Below are 18,074 nucleotides of genomic sequence, written 5' to 3'. Positions count from 1 at the left end.
GTTATTCCAGAGGCAAGTCAGCCTTTGGGTGAATCATTAACAGCCCATACCACAAATATACCAAGTTGCATTACTTATTCGGCAGTGGAAGAGGGGTCTACATTTGAAATAAAGCAGCACATGTTGAATATTCTACCTACATTTCATGGGTTATCATCTGACGATCCAAACCTGCATATTGCAGAATTTTTAATGGGATGCAAAAATATTTTGGTAAGGGGATTTTCAGCCGAATCTATTAAGCTGCGTTTGTTTCCATACACTCTAAAAGATCAGGTAAGGAGATGGCTCCTCACACTTCCATCTGGTAGCATTAGTACTTGGGCCCAACTTAGTGAAAAAATCTTAAACAAGTATTATCCAGCTTAAAAAACTCTTGACATGAGAACTCAGATTCTATCTTTTGCCCAAAAACCAAATGAAGAGTTTCATGAGGCGTGGGAGCGGTTCAAAGAGTTGATTAGAAAATGTCCACATTCGGGTATTAACACTACTGATCAAATGCATATATTTTTCAGAGGGTTGAATATGACTACAAAAACTCTTGTCAACGCTTCATGCGAAGGTTCGTACAAAGATAAAAATGCACAAGAGACTTGTTTATTATTTGAAAAAATGGCAGCAGATACACAACAGTGGGCAGTTGAGCAGCCACAATCTAGGTCAGTTTTTTAGATGTCTAATGGTTCACCATATGTTACAGCACAAATTGAAAAAATGGAGAAACGGTTTGATGCAAAATTTGACTTGTTATTACAGAGACTACCAAGTTCACAGGTTACTGTACAGCAGCCTTTACAAGCTGCCTGTAGCATTTGCAACATGATAACTTATGATTTTATGAGTTGCCCACATAAGGATGTGTGTCCAGATTTTACAGCAGAGCAGGTTAATGCATTTAACAATTTTCAGCGTCCCCGATATGACCCGTATTCAAATTTCTACAACCCAGGTTGGAGAGATCATCTTAATCTAAAGTGGGACAAAGATTAGCACTCTAGGCCTCAATTTCAACAGCAGGTATAGCAACCTGCTGCACCTAAGGCTGCTTGGGAGGTTGCAATTGAAAAATTGGCAAATACTACCACACAAGAAATCCAAAACCTACAGGCAGCAATGAAAAACATGGAAAAACAGATGGGGCAGATTGTTTTGTAGGTTTCAAAAAGGGCACCGGGTACATTTCCTAGCCAAACCGAACCAAATCCAAGGGGAGGTGCAGATTGCAAGGCAGTTAGAGTTTTGCGTTCTGGCAAAAGTCTTGATAATATAGTTGAAAATAGTGTTCAAAATTCGCAGATGGCTTCACAGCCAAAAACAGATTCGGGAAATGTTGAAAAATCTGCCAATCAGAAAGATTCTGAACAGCCCTTGAACAGTTCCGAAAATGGTGCAGATAATGTTGCGGATCGTGAGTATGAGCCACCTATGCCTTATCCCGAAAGGTTGAAGCCTAAAGTTAAAGACCAACATCTGACAGATTTTATGAAGACGTTGTCTAAGGTTCAGATTAATCTTCCGTCAATTGATGCCATCAAGAACATTCCGTCTTTTGCCAAGTTTTTTAAGGATGTTTGCACAAAGAAAAAGAAGCTTGTTGATTTTGAAAAAATGATTCTTACAGAACAATGCAGCGCTGTTCTACTACACAAGTTGCCCCCAAAGAAACAAGATCCAGGGAGTTTTACAATTTCATGCACAATTGGAGATTCTAATTTTAAACGTGCTTTAATTGATTTGGACGCTAGTATTAATTTAATGCATTTTTCTGTTTTTCATAGACTAGGATAAGGAGAAATCAAGCCTACATCAGTTATTCTACAACTAGCGGACCGTTCAGTTGCTTATCCTAGGGGAATTATTGAAGACCTAATTATTAAAATGAATAATCTCTATCTTCCTGCAGATTTTGTGATTTTGAATATGGATGAAGATATGCAAACACCAATTATTTTGGGACATCCCTTCATGGCAACTGCTAGAACGTTAATTGATGTAGAGGCTGGAACACTTACACTTAGAGTGCAAGATCAATCTGTTGTGTTCAGTTTGTTTGAAGCTGCTAAAAGGCCAGGTGATGTGCAAGATTGTATGCGTGTTGAAGTGCTTAATAGCTTATTACATGCTGAAATTATGCCACATTTGACATCTGATCCATTGTTAAATGTGTTGCATGGGTTTGAGAATAAAAATACAGAAGATGAAGAGGTTTTTAAGTATGTTTCATCTTTGGAAAGTGTTCCTTTTCAACCCCCATGTTGGAGGCACGTTTTTGAGAGTTTGGGGGAACCCAAAAAACTGTTACAGACTTCCAAGGTACAGCCACCTAATTTGGAGTTAAAAGCGCTCCCAGAACACTTAAAGTATGCTTACTTGGGTGCAGATTCTTCGCTGTCAGTTATTATAGCCGCTGATTTATCATCAACAGAAGAAGATAAATTGTTGCGCATTTTAAGGAGTTATCAAGATGCAATTGGTTGGACTATAGCTGACATTAAAGGGATCAGCCCTACAATTTGTATGCACAAAATTTTGATGGAAGATGGAGTAAAGCCTGCCATTGACGCTCAACGTCGTTTGAATCCAATTATGAAAGAAGTTGTTCGTAATGAAGTTATGAAGCTTTTAGATGCTGGGATGATCTACCCCATTTCAGATAGTAAGTGGATTAGTCCAACTTAAGTGCTGCCGAAGCGATCTGGTATTACAGTTGTGAAGAATGATAGTAATGAACTTGTGCCCACTCGCTTGACTACTGGGTGGCGTATGTGTGTTGATTATAGAAAGATCAATGAAGGTACTAGAAAGGATCATTTTCCATTGCCATTCATTGATCAAATGTTGGAAAGGTTGGTTGGTCGTGCTTTCTATTGTTTCTTGGATGGTTATTCAGGGTATAACTAGATCCAGTTGCCACTGAGGATCAAGAAAAGACAACCTTTACTTGTCCTTTTGGGACTTTCGCATATAGAAGAATACCTTTTGGTTTGTGCAATGCACCTGCCACGTTTCAGCGTTGCATGATGAGCATATTTACCGGGTTAGTTGAACATGTAGTTGAGGTATTTATGGATGACTTTTCTGTTTTTGGGGATTCTTTTGACCAATGTTTGCAGAATTTATCTGTAGTTCTTGAAAGGTGCATTAAGACCAACCTGGTTTTAAATTGGGAAAAATGTTATTTCATGGTTAAGCAGGGAATTGTCCTAGGCCACTTGATTTCTAACAGGGGTATTGAGGTTGATAAGGCTAAAATTAATGCAATTGAAAAATTGCCATCCCCGACAACTATTAAGAGTGTTCGATCTTTTCTTGGTCATGCCAGGTTTTATAGACGGTTCATCAAAGATTTCTCCAAGATCAGCCGACCATTGTGTAATTTATTGGCTAAGGATGCACCTTTTGTTTTTGATGAGGCTTGTTTGAAGGCCTTCAGGAAATTAAAGACACTCCTCACTACAGTACCCATTATTGCATCCCTTAACTGGGGCTTACATTTTAAATTGATGTGTGACGCATCAGATTATGCAGTGGGAGCAGTTCTTGGACAGTGGAAAGATAGGCTTCCCTAAGTTATTTATTATGCTAGTCGAACCCTCAATGATGCACAACTAAACTATGCAACCACAGAGAAAGAATTGTTAGAAGTTGTTTTTGCATTAGAAAAATTTTGTTCGTATTTAGTTGGGGCTAAAGTGATTGTTTATACAGATCATGCAGCTTTGAAGTATTTGTTATCTAAAAAAGATGCTAAGCCACGATTGATTCGTTGGATTCTTTTATTGCAAGAGTTTGATTTAGAAATCAAAGATAAAAAGGGTAGTGAAAATGTGGTGGCTGACCACTTGTCTAGATTAATTATTCCGACAGTTTCAGAAGAGGATTCCCTACCATTAAGTGAGAGTTTTCCAGATGAACAGCTATTTGCAGTCCAATTCCGTACACCGTGGTTTGCTGATATTGTTAATTACTTGGTTAAAGGTGTAGTGCATCCAGATTTAACGTTTCAGCAGAAAAAGAAGTTTTTATCTGATGTCAAGCATTATTTATAGGATGAGCCATACCTATTTAAGTATTGCCCAGACCAGATTATTCGCAGGCGTATTCCTGAAGCCAAACAGGAAAGTGTTTTAAAGTTTGCTCATCATTTTGCTTGTGGGGGACATTTTGGGCAGAAAAAAGAATAGCAGACAAAATTTTGTAGAGTGGGTTATTTTGGCCTACACTTTTTAAAGATGCACATAATTGGTGCAAGGCTTGTGATAGATGTCAAAGAGTCGGCAACCAGTCCAAAAGGAATGAGATGCCCCAGCAAAGTATTTTAATTGTTGAATTATTTGATGTTTGGGGTATTGATTTCATGGGACAATTTCCATCTTCCCATGGGAACCACTATATTTTAGTTGCTGTGGAATATGTTTCTAAGTGGGTCGAGGCCATTGTAGCACCAACTAAACAGGGATCAGTGGTCCTGAAGTTCCTCCAAGGGGTTATATTTCTGCGTTTTGGAATTCCACGCGTTATTCTTAGTGATGGGGGGAAGCATTTTATTAATAAACCATTTGCTAATTTGTTTGCAAAATATGGGATTAATCATCGTGTGGCTACACCTTATCATCCACAGACATCTGGTCAAGTTGAAGTTTCAAACAGAGAATTAAAACACATTTTGGAGAAAACAGTTGGTTCAACACATAAAGATTGAAGTTTAAAATTAAATGATGCATTGTGGGCCTACAGAACAGCTTATAAAACTCCTATTGGGATGTCACCATTTCGACTCGTTTATGGAAAAGCATGTCATCTACCTATGGAGCTTGAGCATAAGGCTTACTGGGCAATTAAAGAGTTAAAATTTTCATATGACTCAACTGGGGAACAACGTAAATTGCAGCTCAATGAGCTGAAGGAAATTCGTCATGGTGCTTATGAAAGTTCTCGCATCTACAAGGAAAGAACTAAGGCGTTTCATGATAGTCAAATTTTACGGAAAGAATTTCAGCCAGGGCAAAAGGTGTTGCTATTCAATTCACGGCTAAAGTTATTTCCAGGGAAATTGAAATCTCGCTGGACTGGGCCATATCTGGTTACTAAAGTCTTTTCTCATGGGGCAGTTGAAATAACTAATGAGGCCCAAGGTAACGCATTCAAGGTGAATGGTCACATGCTGAAACCATACATGGAGTCACCCTTTGATATTGTATACGAGTCTTTGACTCTGAAGGAACCAGTGATCTAGGCACCGGACTTCCGCGACGTCTAGCTACAGACTTAAAATAAAGCGCTTATTGGGAGACAACCCAATTTTTCTAAACTCTTTCCTAATTTTAAATTCCGTTTGATTTTCACTAAAAAAAACACAAGAAAAAAAAAATATATATATATATAATAAAATAATAATAAAACATGAAAAAAAAAAACGAAATATTCAAAAATGGAAAATTGCAGGTTGATTTAATTTAATTTAATTTAATTTTTTTAACGCGTATTGGTTAATTGCAGGTTACGAATGTGGAAAATAAAGCGCGTCCTATGCTGGAATCCTGCACCCAGCAACAAGTCTACCTTAACATCAACCACATATACACTTATGCTGGAAATTTAAAGCAGTCAACATAACGTCATTCACAGATGCAAGTTTGGGGGTGATTGTTGCAGATCTAGCACAGAAACATAATTTTGAGCAGTTAATTTTCTGCAGCTCAGTTTTGCGATGTAGGGAGGAAGCACAGTTAAATCACAGATCCATACACCACAGAACTGAGTACAGCTATTATTACCAGATCTACAACAATTAAACTTGCAGGGATTCGAATTTTACCTCCCAAATGTTTAGATCTGGGTCCTGAGGCCTTTGCTGTTTTTGTCCATTGAGCTTGTGTGTTTACTCTTTTTTTCCATCGGCTCTATTATGGATTCGTATACCCCTACACAAAGAGCACCAATATGAATACATGCAGGACATAGAACGAGCATCTATACAGAACTAACCAGATTCATGAGTTAGTACCCATACTATTTTTCCTCAATTTTATTACTCATGCATTGGACTTGAATAGTATGTCATTATTCAAGTCTGGGATGGGTTCTTCAATATGTCCTCTAAACGGTTCTTGTTCATATGGTCTACATGTATGTTCTCAGGTCAGATCTAGGGCGTACTTCATTCTTTTCTGGGAGCCCATGTGTTTTAGTCCGCAATTGTTATCAGTTTAGAGATCCAAGTTATTCAAGTGATTGTATGTTTTCAGTTCGTATGGTGTCATTTTGGGAGTACATACACGGAGTGATTGTATGTTTTCAGTTCGTATGGTGTCATTTTGGGAGTACATACATGGTAAACATGGCATCATAAATAAAAATGTAGTTGAATATGTAAATGTTGAGTCGAGCAGAAGCAGAAGAACGAGATCTTTACCTTCTTTATTTACAGAGGCCGAGACATTTGTCGTTTCTGCTGCCTTCAGGGACCACTAGACCGGAAGCTCAAGGTTGTTGTCTCTCAGTTGTACGCTGGATTTGAGTGTCATTTTTCAGTCACAGTAGTGGTTATTATTCAAGTATCAGATCATAGTCAATTAATCAAAAGGGTTGCGGTTTCTACCTAAAAATTTGTAAATCCGTGATTTTGGGAGCTTTTTGAGTCTGTTTCTTCAGTCTTTTTGTGTATCTTGGGCACCTAATACAGAAAAACATCCGTGTAAGCTTCTACAGAGACTCATCACGAAAATATAACTTGCAGAGATTTTTCGCAAGCTGAGAGACATGTATCTTGAACTAAGTGGGAGATGATTACCGTTGCATGTGCGAAATGGTCTCGATCTACATGTTTAGATCTCGAATCCGTGATGGCGTGAGGCTTGGAAGACACATGGTTTGGTTGAGAAGAGATGGCAACTCAGGGCATTTTCCTTGTGTTGTTTGTCTCGGATTTGACATTATTGAGGGTCCTCACACAGATAACACCACATGCATGTGTTAGATCTTATTACAATTTCCTCCCACAAATAAATCTGAACAGGAAATCAAACGAATTAAAAATGATTTACCTTAAGCATTTCAGTTTTCAGATTTCCCATCACAGCTAGGTACTCCCGGCGGTGTGTAGATAGCTGAGCTATTGGTTGCAGCATGGATGTCGCGCTTAGCGAGGATGAGGGAGCAGCTGTGAACTGGAGGTTTGAATGGATGGTTGAACTTGGGAGTTTTGAAAATGGGAAGAGATCATAGAGAGTCTCTTCGGTTTGTTTACTAAGAAAGACTGATCTTGCATTTCTAAGAAGCCATGAAGGAGAGAGAGCAGAGAAATGGGGTCCGAGAGAAATGCGAGAAAAATGGGAGGAAGAAGGACTTGCTGTGAAATTGAGAGATTAAAAGTATTTTTAGATTTTCTAGAGAGAGATCGGCAAATGGGTTTATCTTAACCTTTTATTTGGAATCCTAAGGAGTGGTGAAACGGATGCATGACACGTGTACAAATCTGTAGCCTTTCTTGTCTGTCCAAGGAAGCTATTTTGAAATGGGGAAATAAAGAGCCGTTTGGCTCTGGGGTTAATGAAAAGAAAGAGATGAGCCGTTCGGCTCGGTGCTTGAGGTCAGTAAGGGGATCCAATGTTTTTTTTATTGGCTGCCATCAATCATGCCAGCTGCATGCCATTGAACAATATCCCAGGAATCCAATGTTCCTATTGGACTTTTGGTTTGCAAGTTGGGCTCAATCTAAAGGGCAATCAATCGGCCCGTGTGTAGTTTTTCAAGGCCCACAGTTTGGCTGCCATGCTGATTTCCATTACAAGCCCAGGTGTTTCCTATTTTCTGTTATTTTATTTTCTTATTATAGTTTTGTCGTTTTTTAGTATCAGGGTTTTGTTTTTATATTATATTGTTTTTTTTTTTTTAGTTTTCTTTTTGTTTCCACACCTTGAGGACAAAGTGTGAAATACGTTTGGGGGTGGGAAAGTAAATCTTAGTTTTTCATGGTCTTTACTTTTTCTTGAGTCGTTTAGTTAGACCTTCCATAAGTCAATGATAACAATTCGCTTTCTTCTAGGTCAACAAACTTATTTGAATTGGTTCGTCTTTTGTGAAAATTCAATTGTTTTATATGTGGTTAATTTGATTCTTACATGATCATTCTCAAGTTTATTTTAAACCAATAACCAATGTCAATATGATTATCTCTTAGAGAACTATATGTGGATTTAAAGTGAAAACTTATTGAACCCTTGTGAGATTTTGAGCTTCTTGCATATTCTTTCTTGTGAGTTTCATGATAGCATTATCATTCACTAGAACTTGCTTCAATATCTCTCGAGGCAAAATCCTAATTCATGCAACACTAGAGAGATGATAAAGGTCATGTTTGGATTGTTTGAGCCTTTCTAACCACCTTTTTATGTTTCATTTTCCCTAGTTACCCTTTTGAAGCCAAACACTTAGCCTTTTCTTTCATCACCCACATTCATCCCTACACATTTAACCTATTTTAGCCATACCCTATAACTTAAGGGATACCAAGTGGACATCAAGGAAGATAAAGGTTGGGTTCTACAATAAGAAGTGGCGTGTACCGAGGTACCATGTCTAGTATTATTTTTATTCTTCAATTAAAAAAAATTAGAAAACAAGAGTTCGAAATTGTTCCATCTTTATGACATGAGTCCTGGACGCCAATAATAGAAGATGCAAGTTTCAAAAGAGGGCCGACCGAATTACATTATGAAGATATCTTGGTATTTCTTAAGTTTTAGTTTTTCCCTATCCTTTCTTTGATAGCCCATACCCTAGCCTAATGTTACAACCCTTGTAAAGACCTTTGATCTTTGGTGTTGCATAGATTTACATTAGTGGAGAGATGAGATGAAGAGCAAGCTTATGGGGTTTTATATTGCTTATCACGATTTGAGTGAAACACTCTACCCTTTAATGTGTGATTCCTTTGTGAGTGATATTCATGGTAGAGGATTTGAAGTGGAAGCTTTGGTTTGCATATACCTATCCGGGTTGAGTAAGTTGTATTGATATTGGTTATGTCACTCATTACGCTTGAGAATGTTGTGTAAGGTTTGGGTAATTGTATTTTGAAAAATGTTTAATTCTCTTGAGTTTGGTGACCGTCTCTAGATTGCTTTGAGGCTAATTTATGGAAGGTCTATTGTTTCATTGTTGTTTTTTATTATTATTCTGTTTTGCTTGAGGACAAGCAAAAAGCTAAGTTTGGGGGTATTTTGATGAGTAGATTTTATATTATATATTTTACCCTAATCTTAGTATATTTTGGAAGAATTTTGATACTTTGAATTGTATTTTTAATATAGGACTTTCGAATTCCTCTGGAGCAAAACAGGATCAAACGGACGAATTTTGGAGTAATTCTAGTTGGAGGATGTTCGTGAGTCACTTAGCTTGATCGTATCAAAATTTGGGATTTTTTCACCAAGCGGTTATTTTCTGGCGATGGAATAAAGAAGCAGTGCGCAGTACTGGAAAATGACGTGTTTGGGCTTAAATTGCGTTTTTGGAGCCCAAGATGACCTCGAATAGGTTCGTGGCCTTCTGGAGAAGTGTTCAGAATATTCCAAACATTAAATCTAGCTATATTGGGCCAGTTTTGGAGTAGCATATGGGTCCAAAACGTGGCTGTTCAGATTTTAGGCGAATTTTACCATTTAATTTAGGGTTATGTTTCCATTTTTATTGGTTTTTTATTAATTTTAGTTTCCTAGGGTTTGTGTGGGGGCTTAGCAGATATATTGCTTGGCCGTCTACAGTTTTGAGGTACGCTTTATTTTATGCAATTTTGGAGACAGATAGAAGTGCTACGGTTTTGGAGATTTTCTACTTGAAGGTGTTTTCAATCCTTTTCTTAATAATATTTTCTATGATTTCAATTATAAATATGCGTAACTAATTTCTATTGCTAGGGCGAAGCCTTGAGCCTTAGCATGAATATGTGATTTTTATTTAATTGCTTATGATTGATTGCATGCATACTTTGAATTGTTAATCACCGGGATAAAAACTATCTAATTGTTTTAATGCCTGATCACCATTATGATCTTTAGAAAAGTAATTTGATGCAATTTTGGTCGGAAGTTTCCCTGAAATTGACGTTGGCTTCTTGTGATTAATAATTGTAATTTCATTTAGGGTGAAGACCACGTCTTAAGGATTGCATGGTTTTTCAAAGGATTTTCATAAAGGATAATGAGTCTTTCATGTTCAGATTTGATCCAAACGTCCAGACGGGTTGCATGTTAGATATACATTCTATGTTGGAGGTTCCAAGTAGAATATGAATTAGGAAAATCTAACCTTCAAGGTGGCATGTGTAGATCATAAGTAATTGGTAAAAGTTCATAGGATTGCTAGGTGATGGTTGAACCCTAGTGCTTTCTTAATTTGATTCTTCCAAAACTGTTTTCTTTTTCCCCCAGTTCTAATATTGCATATTGTTTGTTTTAATTAATTAATTTCGTTTTTAATTTAAGTAGGTTATAAAATCAATCACCTCAATTTCTACTTTACAATAATTAATTGAAATTTGATTAGTTTCGAATTATTTAATAATCCCTATGGAGAACGACCTTGCAAGATCCGTTTATACTACAATAACCTTGTCATTCTTGCAAGTATTATAGGAGTTTTTAGCCCGTTCACATGAATAGTAAAATCCCTATCAATGGTCCAATATGTTTTTCCTTTAGACCGTTACCATTTGTTGCAGGTTTTTAGGTTGAACTAGACTTGAGCTTTGGAGGACACCATTTAACTCCCCTAGTTCATTTGAATACCAAGGATACCTCAAAAGAATTATTGTGTCTTAGGAAGTCTCTTGGTTAGATTAATGGCTCGAAATAGCACGATTACACAAATAATGACTTGTTTAAGCAAAGCGTGGCGTGGAAGCTTAAAGCTTGTCGGTTTAGCGGAAAAGAAGTTTGCATGATTACATGATGTTTAGAGTTGGGTGATCTGGGTTTCCTAGGGTTTTAAGAGAGCTTCTATTGACTAAGAAAGATCAAAGGAAGCCTTGAAGGAACCACTAAGATTGTAGGAAGATGGCTCCCTTAAGAATTCGAGATTGCTTGCACTTAGAGAATGATGTCCCTTACTTAGTGCAATACAACCTTGAATTCATTTCTTTCTCTCTCTAACAGTATGTTGTCTTTCTAACATTATATTGTTCAAGCAAGTATACTTAAGGATATCCCCTCTGAGTTTAACACAACTCCAAAGAGAGCTAGCAGTGTTAGAACTCAGAAAGTTTACGTATACCAATTCCTTGAACAAGCTTCTGAAACATCACCTTCGGTAGTGATTTGGTGAAGAGGTCGGCCAGATTGTCTTATGAATGGATTTGCATGACTTCAATCTTCTGATGTTCTTGTTGTTGATGTGAGAAGAAGAACTTCGGCGCAATGTGCTTGGTGTTGTCTCCTTTGATGTAACCCTTCTTGAGTTGTTCGATGCATGTTGCGTTGTCTTCATAGATCATCATCGAGACGTCAACAACAAGGTGAAGATCATAGGAGCTTTGAATATGACCACAACTACTCTCAACCAAAAGCATTCTCAAGTTGCTTCATGTAAGGCGAGAATTTCAGCATGGTTAGACGAAGTGGCAACTAAGGTCTGTTTAGTTGACCTCCAAGAGATTGTGGTGCCTCAAATGGTAAAGACATAACCCGTTTGAGAGCGTGCCTTATGCGAATCAGATAAGTATCATGTGTTGGCACAACCAACAAAGGGAGAATTGACTCGAGATAAGGGGGTACAACATCACTCGAGGATCCGTAGGGATAGAACAAGCCCAAATCCCTAGTACCCTTAAGGTAACGAAAGATGTCTTTAACACTAGTTTAGTGTCTGCGTGTTAGTGCATTACTGTATCTTGTCAAAAAATTAACAGCGAATAAGATGTCGGGTCTAGTGCATTAAGCTAAGTACAATAAAACACCTATCGCACTTAGATAAGGAACTTTAGGCTCCAAAATCTCTTCATCATTCTCCTTCGAATGAAAGGGATCTCGTTTTGCATCTAGCAATTGAACGACCATAGAAGTACTCGAAGGTTTCGTTTTATTCTCGTTAAAACGGCGCAACACCTTCTGGGTGTCGTTCAATTGATGTACTAAGATTCCATCCGAACATTGCTTTATCTAAAGACCGAGACAGTATCGAGTCTTTCCTAGATCTTTCATCTCAAATTCTGACTTCAGGTGCACGGTAGTTCTCGCGAGCTCTTTAGGAGTTCCGATGAGATTCACGTCATCAACATATACTACAACTATTGCAAAAATCAGAATGTGACTTCTTAATGAACACATAAGGGCATAGTTCGTTGTTTATATATCCCTGACTAGTCAAATACTCACTTAGACGGTTATACCACATTTTTACGGATTGCTTTAAACCGTAGAGTGAACGCCTCAGTCGAATTGAAAGCGCGTTCCGAGGTTTGGAAATATTTGATCTAGTTAATGTAAGTCCTTAGGAACTTTATATAAATTTTCGTATCAAGATCCCCATAGAGATATGTAGTAACTACGTCAATCAGCTGCATACTCAGTTTTTCGGAAACTACCAAACTGATAAGGTAGTGAAAAGTAATCACATCCATAACGGGTGAGTAAGTTTCGTCATAGCCAATCCCTGGGTGTTGTGAGAAACCTTGTGCAACAAGACGAGCTTTGTAACGCACAGTTTTGTTCTTTTCATTACGCTTATGAACGAAAACCACTTGTAGCCAATAGGCTTCACATGTGGAGGAGTATGAGCTACAAGTCCAAACACCTTATGTTTCACAAGCGAATCGAGTTTGACTTGGATTGCTTGTTTTTAGTTTGACCAATCGGTTATACGTCGACATTCGTCAATGGAACGGGGTTCAATGTCATCGCTCAACATGATCTTAGTAGTTACTGCATATGTTAATGCATAATTGACGATCATCTCATTTCTACACCAAACATCATCTAAGCTAGCATAATAGACCGAAATCTCATGATTCCCAGAAGGTAGATTGGTCTTTTCAAGGACGCTTCCGTAATCTAGAATTTCCTCATGAGTTGGTTAAAATGAGTAAGCGGTAGTAGGATTCACGGTAGGTTTTTTAGGTGATTGTGCCATGGGTTTCATCTTCCAGGGGTGTGAATCCTTTGAACCAAGTGGTCTGCCATACTTTTGTGTATGGGCAGATGATTGGCTAGCCGCTGATGTACGTGGATCACTAAAGTTGGCATCCCGGACCTCTAAGAGGGAAATTCGTCATACATTTGGTACATCCACCTTTGCAGGCACATTCCCAGCTGGAATATGTGATCTTGTGACTTGCATTAGATCGGTGAAAACATCTAGCATGCTTTGAGCTATGCTCTGGAAATCTAATATGCGATACAATTCAGTTTCAGACTGAGCGGTGTGGGGATCTAAATGAGACAAAGTGGGAGTCGTCCAAGATATTTTGCGTTGTTCTTCAGGAACGTTGACGTTCTTATCTCCCTTTAGTGACGGAAAGAGTGTCTCATAGGAATGACAATCCACAAAATGAGCAGCAAACTGATCGTCTGTCAAAGGTTCTAAGTAACGAATTATAGAAGGAAAATCATATCCGATATAGATTCCCATCTTTCACTTAGGCCCCATTTTTGTACGTAAGGGTGGCGAAATCGGCACATAGACCACACAACCAAAAACGCGCAAATGCGATAGTCGGGTTCATATCCGGTAACCAACTGAAGGGCGCTATATGATTATGTTGCAACAGGCCTTAAGCGGACCAACATGGTTGCGTGCAACATTGCATGGCCCTAAGCATCGATTGGGAGCTTGGTACGTATGACCAACAATCGAGCAATCATTTGTAAGGGCTTAATGAATGCCTCTGCCAGACTGTTCTGGATATGAATATGGGGTACTGGATGTTCAACTTCAATCCCAACCGACATGCAATAGTCATCAAAAGTTTTATATGTGAATTCTCCAGCATTATCCAATTGAATATATTTGATCGGTTAATCAAGGTGGTGAGCCCTGAGCTTGATAACCTGAGCCAACAGTTTGGAGAATGCAGCTTTCCTTGTAGACAATAAGCACACGTGTGATCAACGTGTGAAAGCGTAAACTAAAACCATAAAATATCTAAATGGTCCGCAAGGAGAGTGAATTGGTTCACAAATGTCCTCCTGAATCTTTTGTAGAAAATAGGAGGATTCGAATGAATCTTGTCATAAGAAGGCTTAATAATAAGTTTTCCCATAGAACAAGTTTAACATGCGATTCCTTGAATCGAACCTAAACTTCAGGTTAGTGGATGTCTGTGTGATGATTTAAGGATATGGTGCATCGCTGTTCGTCTAGGGTGTCCCAAACGATCATGCCAAAGTGTAATTTCGTGCGCGGTCCCAGAGGTAGGGTTGGCCACATAGTGGCTTTCTATAGGGTGTATGGTCGTAGTATACAGACCACTCAGAATACGCTCTATTTTTTTTAGAATACGTTTCTGGCCATATTCATAGGAAGTTATGCACATAAATTCAACTATGTTTTCTACATAGGTTTCAGCGTGGTAATTATTATCTCTAATGTCCTTGAAACTCAACAATGTTCTTCTGGAACGCGGAGAATAAAGTGCCTCATCAATGGTCAAAATTGTACCATTGGACATGCTTTACCATATCATTCGATCAGGTTGGATGGGCCTGAGAGGGTTGTCAGAGGTGCCTTCTTAGGTATAAGTTAGGGAAATAGATGCGTTCATGCAAAATGATGTGCATGCTTACATTATTTGCCAGACAACTAACTGTCTCACTAGTCATACCTAGAATAAAAATTAATTTGAATCGGTTAGATGCATAAAAGTTCAAAAAACAAATATCCATTCAAAATAATTTTAAGTATTCAAGGATGGTAATTAATAAAAGCTTAATATCCAAAAAACAAATCTCCAACAAATAATCCAAACATAAAGGAAAATTGTTCAAAATTTAACCAAAAACACAAGGGGGGTTCAGCCACTAGGTGGAATTTGGCCCCAATGTCTAAATTTCAACTAGAAAAATAGTTTATGTCTAAGATTCTAATCTTCCATAAGGGTAACAGCCTCTTGAAAGTTAGAAACCTCTATCTTTGTATTCTCCGATTCGTCCACTTGTATAAAGTTTGATTCAAACTTCTTACGACGATAATGATACTCAGCTACAACCTTTTGATGAGCTCGGAAAATATGGGATCTAATGGTCCTTTGAACCACAACAATAACACATATCCGCATCCATGGTTTCGGGTGCTTTACCCTTATTCTTGAAGTTTGGGGCCTTAGGAACGAGGTTAGGGTGTTTCTGGGCTTTGTTTCCTTCCTTAAATGGGCCTTGACTTTGCTGACCTTGTCGAGGTGGCTTCTGGACACCCCTACCATGCATTTTTGGCATTTTTTACTACAATGTACTTCAGGCACATCAGTCGTCCTAGTAGGTCGAGCTTGATGATTTTTCATTAATAGCTGATTCTGCTTTTCAACGATAAGTAAAACAGAGATCAAATCTGAAAACTTAGTGAACTTCTGAGCTCTATATTGTTGTTGCAAGACAATATTAGTAGCAGAGAATGTCGAATAGGTCTTCTCTAGGAGATCTTTTTTGGTCAAAGTTTCGTTACAAAACTTGAGAAGTGATCAGATACGACAAACTTCAGAATTATATTCATTCACAAACTTAAAGTCGTGGAGGCGCAGATGCTGCCAGTCATGTCTTGCTTCAGGCAACAAAGATGTCATTTTGGTGATCAAAACGATCAGACAAAGCGACCCATAGTGCTCGTGGATCCTCCTCAGCAAGACACTCGGTTTGCAGTGCGTCATGAATACGTCTTCAGATGAAGATCGTGGCAATGGCTTTCTTAGCTTCGCCAACTGAGTTGTCCGTTTCATCTTCAATGGCGGGATGTAAATTCTTTGCAGTGAGGTGGAGCTTCACATCTTGGACCCATTTGAGGTAGTTTCTTCTAGAAACCTCTAAAGCGGTGAAGTCAAGTTTGTTCAATTTGACATGTTCCTATCACAAAATAGATGGACAAGATGTGGTTAGTGTAATGGAGAAAAAATCAATCCATTCACATATGAGTAGAACATTCAGCTTTCAATAGACATGTATTGGTTTAAATTCGCATGAAAACTTTGGGTTTTCATGGGTGATGTTTTTAAGGAAACTTCAAGTTTTCAAACAAGACATGTTTAAAGAAACTTCAGGTTTTGAAATAAGTATGAACTTCAGGTTCATATGCTCTTGCAGACAAGTACAAATATATATACAAAAATATGCAACAAGAAAATATGCAAATAGAATTTCAGGTCTATAATCATAATTGAATTAATTATTTGGAATTCGGGTCAAATTTAAAGTGTGGGTGAAAAATTATCAATGTTCTAAAAAAGGGCCTAGGCACTAGGCGGTGGTGAGCTGAGCCGTTTTCTTGCAAATCGGTTGGAAAAATCGGATGGCCTTTAGGCGGCCTGGGCGGCCTAGGTGTTTTTTTTTTAATGAAATTAAAAAATAAAATAAAAAATCCTATCTAAGTCTAAATGGTTTAAAATTGTGAACTTATTGTACATGTGTCATCCTACAATACTCCTTACTATGGTTATATGGCATATATGCTTAATGTGTTTTTAAATTTTGGACTTGTTGGATACTCTTTTACATTTGAGGTCAATATGCACTTATTTACAAGATATACAAGGAATTTACCTAAATCCGCCTAGGTCGCCTAGACTCTGCCTAGCCACCTAGGCGCTAGACGCTAACCCGCCGCTCGACTAGCGCCTAGTGTTTTTTAGAACCTTGAAAATTATAAAACCCAAATTGTCTAAAAAATTAAACAACTAAGCTCGGGGCCCAAAAACATGGGCCAAAGCCCATGGGTAGGCTGAGCAAATTGGAACCATGCGGTCCATGCCCAAACTTGGGCTGGAATGGGTGGATCAGGTTAAGGGGGTTCACGCCCAAAGTAGGAAACAGGCTACCAAGGAAAAAACAAGGCCCAAAATAGGCCCAGATGAGGGTGCTGATCCAATGCAACGCGGTGTAGGTGCACCGATGCACCAGCTACAGGCTGGGATCATGTGCTGCTCAGACAAATGAACTCGATGGATACAATTCAGTTCATCGCAGAACACCATAGTTATGGGATGGTGTCGTTCGCGTGCCAAAAGTCCAATTCAGCCTAATGGGCTGTTTGGAGTTGGACCGTGGCAGCAAAAGTAAACAGCAAGCCCAAAAGGGTGTTATGTGATGCAGGCCCGAGGGTTCGAGGCCAACTAGGCTTGGGTCTGGAAACCTAAAACACCCTAGTGGCACAGGGTGTTGGTTTTTAACCGAAAAAAGCTTCGGCATCACTTCAGGCGACTTTCCTTGGGTGGTCACGACACGGTGATGCATGGGAGTTCAATTGGGAACCCTAGGTTTGGACGGAAAATCAAGTTACAATGTTGGAGGGGTCTGAGAAACCATTGGGGATTTGAAGAAACCGTTGAAAAATTCAACGATTTCCATCGATTTTTCCGAGAAAAACTCATCATTGCCGACGATGGTTTGGTCCCAAGCACGATTGCAGGTCGTGATTTCCCAGGGAAAATGGTGGTGAGGCTATGATCGACTACGGGCGGTGCTGGGTTGTGGGTTCAATGCTAAAAACGGTGTTGTCTTAGATGGAGCATGGGTTTGGCTTTGGTGCATCGCGGCCCAGAGAGGCTCGCTTGAGCTCAGGTTCTGTCACAGGTCATGGGTTCGAAGAACCCTAAGAGTTTCCGATTTTTTCTTCTTTTTAATTTTTTAGATTATAATTCAATGCATATTGGCAAGTAATTTTAATGAATGAACATATATTTGATGCAATTCATGGTAAATATCAAATTCACATAATTCAACAATTATGAATATAATGCATACACAATTTATGTAGAATCTAAAATTCGAAAAACGTAAAGTTGAGTCATGCATTATGTTGAATGTTCATGCTATAACGGCTGCAAAAATATCGAGATAAAAATTGTTGTTTTGGAAGAATCTGATTGCGTG

The 18,074-nt window shown here is 38.5% G+C and overlaps 1 non-coding gene across 1 annotated transcript; it reads right to left on the bottom strand.

Annotated features, from left to right (window-relative positions):
- Positions 1–378: 378 nt before the first annotated feature.
- LOC126609440 (small nucleolar RNA R71) lies at positions 379–483 on the bottom strand. Its single transcript, XR_007618159.1, has one exon. It is a non-coding gene; the product is annotated as a small nucleolar RNA R71 (small nucleolar RNA).
- Positions 484–18,074: the final 17,591 nt, after the last annotated feature.

Source organism: Malus sylvestris, chromosome 16 (assembly GCF_916048215.2).
Source record: "Malus sylvestris chromosome 16, drMalSylv7.2, whole genome shotgun sequence".
Classification (NCBI taxonomy): Eukaryota; Viridiplantae; Streptophyta; class Magnoliopsida; order Rosales; family Rosaceae; genus Malus; species Malus sylvestris.
The sequence above is the reverse complement of the archived record's forward strand: the minus strand, read 5'-3'. Positions and strand labels throughout refer to the sequence as shown.